Raw genomic sequence first — 8,091 nt, forward strand, 5'->3', positions numbered from 1 at the left:
ATCCACAAATAGATAAAGGTGGCTTAGTCCCTCCAAATGAAAGACTAAGAGACTCGTGTAACTGAAGCACATCATGACCAATCAAAATATCCGCACAGAGATTAGGCAAAACAGATAGGCGTATATCAGTATACGTATTACCTAGAAGAAACAATTTCACAAGGCAACAACCAGCTACTTGTGAAGTGAGAGTCGGCTGAGCCATACACACCTGATACGTAACAGGCGAAATTTTCAAATGCTTCTCCTTCGCAAACTGAAGACTTATAAAACTCTCGGTACTGCCCGTATCTATAAGGGCCTTCACTTCCAACCCATTAACTTGGGCCGTAACTATAGCTTTGTTTAGGCCATGAGCAAATGCAGCAGAAATTGATGCAATAAACGCCCTATCTAAAGGCTGAATAGTCACAGAGGAGGTGATTGAACCTGATGATTTACACACACGTGCGTAATGACTTCTCTTGCCACATTTACTACACACAGCCTCCCGAGCAGGACACTTCAGTCGAGGGTGCCGGACGTTCCCACAAAAATAACACTTCTGAATCCTAGAGGCAACAGCCGCTGAAGTAGAAACTGTTTCAGAATCTAGTAAACCACTCCTATTAAGTCCACATAATTCCTTTTCATCCGGAACTGCCGAAACCACAGTCGCAGGCCGATTAAAAAGAGTATAAGAATCCGAACTTCTCTGAGCCACATCCAATGTAGAAGCTTGCTCAAAAGCACTCTTAAGATCCAAAGTCTTATTTTCTAACAACCGCTGACGAATTGATCTAGACAGTAATCCATTAATAAAAGCATCCAGTACCGATTGTTCCTTATATTCTTCAGCCATCACGGCCTTATAATTACAGTTAACACTAAGGCACGGAAGTGCTTGTAAATAAGTATCCAACGATTCTCCCACCTGCTGCCTACGGGCAGATAGAAGGTGACGTGCAAATACCTCATTCTTTGGTTTAACAAAAATCTTTTCCAATGTAGAAATAGCCACTTCATAAGTTTTACAGTCCAAAATATACTTATACACATCCGGAGCAATGTAGTTGATCAGCATATTCAACTTATTTAGAGACTCTTGATCCAACACGCCCAAATAGTTTTTAAATATACAATACCAGTGTTTCCATTTATCATCCACTCCAGCAGAATTAGGGTCAGCATTGAATCGTTCTGGTTGAAGATATCGCTATATTCTGACATAAAGTTAATAAATTGAAATAAAGAATAGATTTGCCTTTCTAATCTAGGCTTTATTAACTTTAAAATCCTGTAGCATATCTTTCCACACCCAGTCCCAACCAAAGCTGGAAGGAACTGAATTTAAGATGGCCACCACAAATCACATGACATCAACTACCAATGAGATTACAGCATATATCCCAAGGCAGGAAACAAACAACCAATCACAATACTTCTTACTAATATAAAGAGTAATCACCACACGCCTCAGCCAGGGGTACTTCCTTTATTCTATCTACATCTATTTCTGGCTCCTCCTCGTTCATACATTGGTGGTCCTCCCCTTCCAAAATCATCATGGAGGCGGGGTTCTGTCCCATGTACCTGACTATCTGTACTGACTTGTCCCTGGGTAATAGTACCGCCTCCCAAGCCGCTCGTCGAGCGGTCGAGACAGACTTTAGTCATCCCTTATTCATTAGTTCTACCAGGGTGTTCTGGGTGTGCAGCATTATATCTCCGGTCATTATGATCGGTTCACTAATTTGTACTGCCCATCTGGCACAATCTAAAGCGGCCACGCAGCGGGGCATACCTGCCATGATGGTGGATCGTCTGGTGGAATAATAGGCTACCGATCTCATGCTTCCTCCATGCTCCTGGGCTGCTACGGCGCTATAGTGTCCGGCATGGTTATGACAGAATATGTGGTACGGTCTTCCCTGGTCAGGTAATTCTAGCGCGGGAGCAGCGGTCAGGGCACGTTTAAGCTTTGAAAAAGCTTCTTCCTGCACTGCTGTTCACTCAATGGGTTCTCCTGCTGCCCTACCCCCCTTTGTTAATTCATACAGGGGTGCTGCCTTGTGCGAGAATCCCTCTATAAAGTTCCTGCTGAAGTTAAAGAGACGTCTATGGGTCTGGGCATTCGGCTGATTTCCTCTTTCCTCTCATCTGGCATAGCCCTCTTTCCCAAACAGACCCTATACCGCAGGTACATGACTTCTGATTTTCCTATCTGAGAATTGGCTGGGTTGCCTTAAAACCCGCATCCCGTAGGGCTGATAAAACTTTTGTTAGGGCCTCCATATGTCCCTGGTGAGTATCTGATGCGATTAGGAGGACATCTACATATTGTAAGAGTGTACTATTTTCATCCTCTAAATCTAAGTTTTCCAAAGCTTTGGCGATGTGTCTTTATCAACTACTCCATCAAACACTCCTCGGTTTGATGCAATACGGTTTAGATACAGAGTGCAGCTCTTTATACAGTGCTCCATCAAACACTCCTTAGTTTGGTAGAGTCCGGGTTAGATATAGAGTAAAGCGCTATATACACTTCTCCATCAAACATTCCTCGGTTTGGTACAATATGGGTTAAATACAGAGTAAAGATTTATATACACTGCTCCATCAAGCAATCCTCGGTTTGGTACAATACGGTTAGATACAGAGGAAAGCTCTTTATACACTGCTCCATCAAACGCACCTCGGTTTGGTACAATACGGGTTTGATACAGAGTAAATCTCTTTATACACTGGTCCATCAAACACTCCTCAGTTAGTGACAATACGCATTAGATAAAGAGTAAAGCTCTTTATACACTGCTCCATCAAACACTGCTCGGTTTGTGACAATGCGGGTTAGATACAGATAAAAGTGCTTTATACACTGCTCCATCAAACAACCCTCGGTTTGGTACAATACGGGTTTGATACAGCGTAAACCTCTTTATACACTGCTCCATCAAACAATCCTCGGTTTGGTCCAAAACGGGTTAGATACAGAGTAAAGCTCTTGATGCACGGCTCCATCAAACAATCCTCGTTTTGCAAAACACGTGTTAGATACAGAGCAAAGCTCTTCATACACTGCTCCATCAAACAATCCTCAGTTTGGTACAATACAGTTTAGATAAAGAGTAAAGCTCTTTATACACTGCTCCATCAATCACTCCTCGGTTTGGTACAATACGGGATTGATACAGAATAAAGCTGTTTATACAATGCTCCATCAAACACTCCTCGGTTTGGTGCAATACGGGTTTGATATAGAGTAAAGCTCTTTATACACTGCTCCATCAAACAGTCCTCGGTTTGGTACAATATGGGTTTGATATAGAGTAAAGCTCATTATAAACTGCTCCATCAAACACTCCTCAGTCTGGTACATTAGGAGTTAGATACAGAGTAAAGCTGTTTATTAACTGCTCCATCATACAATCCTCGGTTTGGTACAATACGGGTTAGATGCATAGTAAAGCGCTTTATAAACTGCTCCATCAACACTCCTCGGTTTGGTAGAATACTTGTTAGATACAGAGTAAAGCACTTAATATACTGCTCCATCAAACACTCCTCGGTTTGTTACAATACGGGTTAGATACAGAGAAATTCTCCTAATCAACTGCTCCATCAAACACTCCTCGGTTTGGTACAATACGGGTTACTTACAGAGTAAAGCTCTTTATACACTTTTCCATCAAACCAACCTCGGTTTGGTACAAAACGGGTTAGTTACAGTGTATAGCGTTTTATACACAGCTCCATCAAACACTCCTCTGGTTGACAGAATACGGGTTAGATACAGAATAAAGCTTTTATACTCTACTCCATCAAACATTCCTCGGTTTGTGAATATACGGGTTAGCTACAGACTAAAGCTCTTTATACACTGCTCCTTCAAACACTCCTCGGTTTGGGACAATACAGGTTAGATACAGAGAAAAACTCCTTATACACCGCTCAGTCAAACAATCCTACGTTTGGTACAATACAGTTTAGATACAGAGTAAATATCTTGAGACTGGCTCAAAGACTTGTGTGGGAGAAATGGGGTTTGCTTCCTGGGACACTGGCACCAGCACTGGGGCAGGAGGGAGCTGTTCTGTTGCGATGGGCTTCACTTGGCCAGTGCTGGGGCTAGAGTCCTGGCGGATCATTTAGCTAGGGCTGTGGAGAGGGCTTTAAACTAACTAGTGGGGGGTAGGTTCCTAGAGAGCAAATAATAAAAATGACAACAGAGAAGGTCATAGACTTAGGTAGCAGTGGGGAAATTAAAAAACAGAGCTTATCAGGATGGGGCAGAAGGTATGGAGTAAAAGGTAAAGTAAAAAAAAGGCAAAAGCAGGAACTAAGTGTCACAAAACATATTTGAAAGATCTCTATCTGAATGCACGTAGCATTCGTAACAAAATAGACGAGTTAATGGCACAAATAACTACATATGGGTATGATCTTGTGGCCATTACAGAAACATGGCTGCAGGGTGACAATGCCTGGGAATTAAAAATACCAGGTTATTTAACGATCAGGAAGGACAGGCAGGAAGGAAGGTGAGGTGGGGTGGCTATGTTAATAAAGGAAGGCATCACTGTAATACAGAGAAATGATATTGGGTCAAAAGATCAGGATAATGAAACAGTTTGGGTGGAGTTAAGGAATAATAAGGGGAAAAAAACACTAGTGGGCATAGCCTATAGGCCTCCGAACAGTTTGTACTCCGTTGGACGGAGTATCAATCAGGAAATAGTTGAGGCTTTTAATAAGGGAACATCTATAATTATGGGGGATTATAACCATCATATTAATTGGACAAATCAAATTGGGCAGGGCTGCCTTGAGGATGAGTTCATTGAGTGTATTAGGGGTGAGTTTGTTGAGCAGTATGTAACTGAACCGACCAGGGTCAAGCAACCTTAGATCTGGTCCTGTGTAACGAGACAGGGTTAATTAAAAATGTCCTTGTAAAGGATCCCCTTGGAATGAGTGACCTTAACATGGTTGAATTCCATATTCAATTAGAGAGTGAGAAGGTTGGATCTCAAACAAGCGTGCTAAGCTTGAATAAAGGAGACTATGAAGGTATGAGAGCGGAATTGATTAGAGTGGATTGGGAAAATCGATTAAAGGGTAAGACGATACATGATCAGTGGTGTACATATAAGGAGTTATTTTACAACATCCAAAAAATATATATTCCACTAAGAAGATAAAGGTGTAAAAGAAAAGACAGCCATCTGTGGCTATGTAAAGAAATTAAGGATAGTATTCGAGTAAAAACAAGGGCATATAAGGTAGCCAAATCTAGTGGGAGGATAGAGGATTGGGAAAACTTTAAAAGAGAGCAGAAAATAACAAAAAGATTAATTAAGAAAGGGAAGATAGATTATGAAAGTAAATTAGCAAAAAATAAAAAACAGATAGTAAGAGTTTTTATAGTTATATAAAAAGAAAAAGGGTGGCTAAAGTAAATGTTGGTCCCTTAGAGGATGAGACCGGGAAATTAATGGTGGGAAATAAGGAGATGGCAAAAACACTGAATGAATATTTTGTATCAGCCTTTACAGTCGAGGACACTTAGAATATCCCAACACTGGACAAACAGGGGGCTATAGGGGGGGAGGAGCTAAACACGATCAAAATAACTAAGGATGTGGTACTCGGTAAAATAATGGGACTCAAGGCAGATAAATCACCTGGGCCGGATGGCTTACATCCTAGGGTCTTGAGGGAAGTGGCGGTAGGGATTGTGGATGCATTGGTAATAATTTTCCAAAACTGCCTGGACTCGGCAAAGGTCCCGGCAGAGTGGAAAACTGCTAAAGTAACACCCTTATTTAAAAAGGGCAGTAGACAGAAGGCTGGAAACAATAGCCTGGTAAGCCTAACATCTGTGGTAGGTAATATTTTGGAGTCCTTTATTAAGGAGACAGTAACAGGACATTTGGATAATCATAATTTAATAGGACAAAGTCAGCATGGTTTTATGAAGGGGAAGTCATGTTTGACAAATTTGCTGGAGTTCTTTGAGGAAGTAACATAGAGAGTGGATAAAGGGGAACCAGTGGGCGTAGTGTATTTAGACTTCCAAAAGGCATTGGACAAGGTGCCACACAAAAGATTATTGCTTAAGATAAAAATTAACGGGATTGGGGGTAATATTCTGGCATGGATAGAGGATTGGCTATCTAACAGAAGGCAGAGAGTTGGGATAAATGGTTCATTCTCAGACTGGCAATCAGTATCTAATGGTGTTCCGCAGTGTTCGGTGCTGGGTCCCCAACTCTTTACAATCTATATTAACGATTTGGAGGAGGGGACCGAGTGTAACATATCAAAGTTTGCAGATGATAATAAGATGGGACAGAAAGTAGTGAGTGAGGAGGACATAAAAAAACTGCAAGGGGACATAGACAGGCTAAGTAAGTGGGCACAGTTTTAGCAGATGGAATACAATACTGGAAAGTGTGAGTTTATGCACTTTGGCAGGAAAAATCGTAGAGCAAGTTATTATCTTAATGGCAAGAAACTGGAAAGTACTGAAATACAAAGGGATCTGGGGGTCCTGGTGCACGAAACACAAAAGGTTAGTATACAGGTGCAGCAAGTTATTAAGAAGGCCAATGGAATGTTGGCTTTCATTGCTAGGGGGATAGAATGTAAAAATAGGGAGGTATTGCTTCAGTTGTACAAGGTATTAGTGAGACCGCACCTGGAATACTGCATAGAGCTTTGGTGTCCATACTTAAGAAAAGACATACTTGCTCTCGAGTCAGTCGAAAGAAGGTTCACTTGGTTAATCCCGGGGATGAGGGGATGGACATATGAGGAGAGGTTGAGTAGATTGGGGCTCTACTCATTGGAGTTCAGAAGAATGAGAGGCGATCTTTTTGAAACATATAAGATTGTGAAGGGGTTGGATCAGGTGGATGCGAGGAGAATGTTCCTGATGATGGGTGAAACTAGAACTAGGGGGCATAGTCTTAGAATAAGAGGCTGCTCTTTCAAAAGTGAGAAGAGGAGGAAGTACTTCACTCAGAGGTTGGTAGGTCCATGGAAAATGCTGCCCCCAAAAGCTGTATAAGCTACATCATTACATAAATTTAAAACAGAAATAGACAGTTTCCTAGAAGTAAAGGGAATTAAGGGTTATGGGGAGCGGGCAGGAATTTGGACATGAGTCTAGGTTCGGATCGGTCATGGCCCTGTGGGTAGCGGACCGGGCCCAGGGGCCGTGTAGCCTGATCCTGCTCCTATTTCGTGTGTCTAATTCTGTTAGATTCAGGAGATGGTTCTGTGATAGTAGATTGGCGGTTAGGATCAGATCAGCCTTGAACTTATTGAATGGCAGAGCAGGCTCGAGGGGCCGATTGGCCTACTCATGCTCCTATTTCTTATGTTCTTATGTTCTTATGTTCTAGACACTGTTCCATCAAACACTCCTCGGTTTGGTACAATACGGGATTGATACAGAGTAAAGCTCATTAAACACTGCTACATCTAGCACTCCTCGATTTGGTACAATACGGGTTTCATACAGGGTAAAGCTGTTCATACAATGCTTCATTAAACACTCCTCTGTTTGGTGCAATACGGGTTTGATACACAGTAAAGCTCTTTAACACTGCTCCATCAAACAGTTCTTGGTTTTGTTCAATACGGGTTTGATACAGAGTAAAGCTATTTATACACTGCTCCATCAAACACAATTCGGTTTGGTTCAATACGGGTTCGATACAGAGTAAATCTTTTTATACACTGCTCCATCAAACACTCCTCGGTTTGGTACAATTCGGGTTAGATACAGATTAAAGCTATTTAAACATTGCTCCATTAATCAGACTTCGGATTGTTACAATATCGTTTAGATATAGAGTAAAGCTCTTTATACACTGCTCCATCAAATATTCCTCGGTTTGGTACATAACGGGTTAGATACAGATTAAAGCTATTTATACATTGCTCCATTAATCACTCCTCGGATTGTTACAGTACGGGTTAGATACAGAGTAAATCTCTTTATACACTGCTCCATCAAACAATCCTCCATTTGGTACAATATGGTTCAGATACAGAGTAAAGCTATTTACACACTGCCCCATCAAACACTCCTTGGTTTGGTAC

Source organism: Somniosus microcephalus, unplaced genomic scaffold (assembly GCF_052327205.1).
Source record: "Somniosus microcephalus isolate GS21.2 unplaced genomic scaffold, FLI_Smic_1.0 unresolved_chr5, whole genome shotgun sequence".
Classification (NCBI taxonomy): Eukaryota; Metazoa; Chordata; class Chondrichthyes; order Squaliformes; family Somniosidae; genus Somniosus; species Somniosus microcephalus.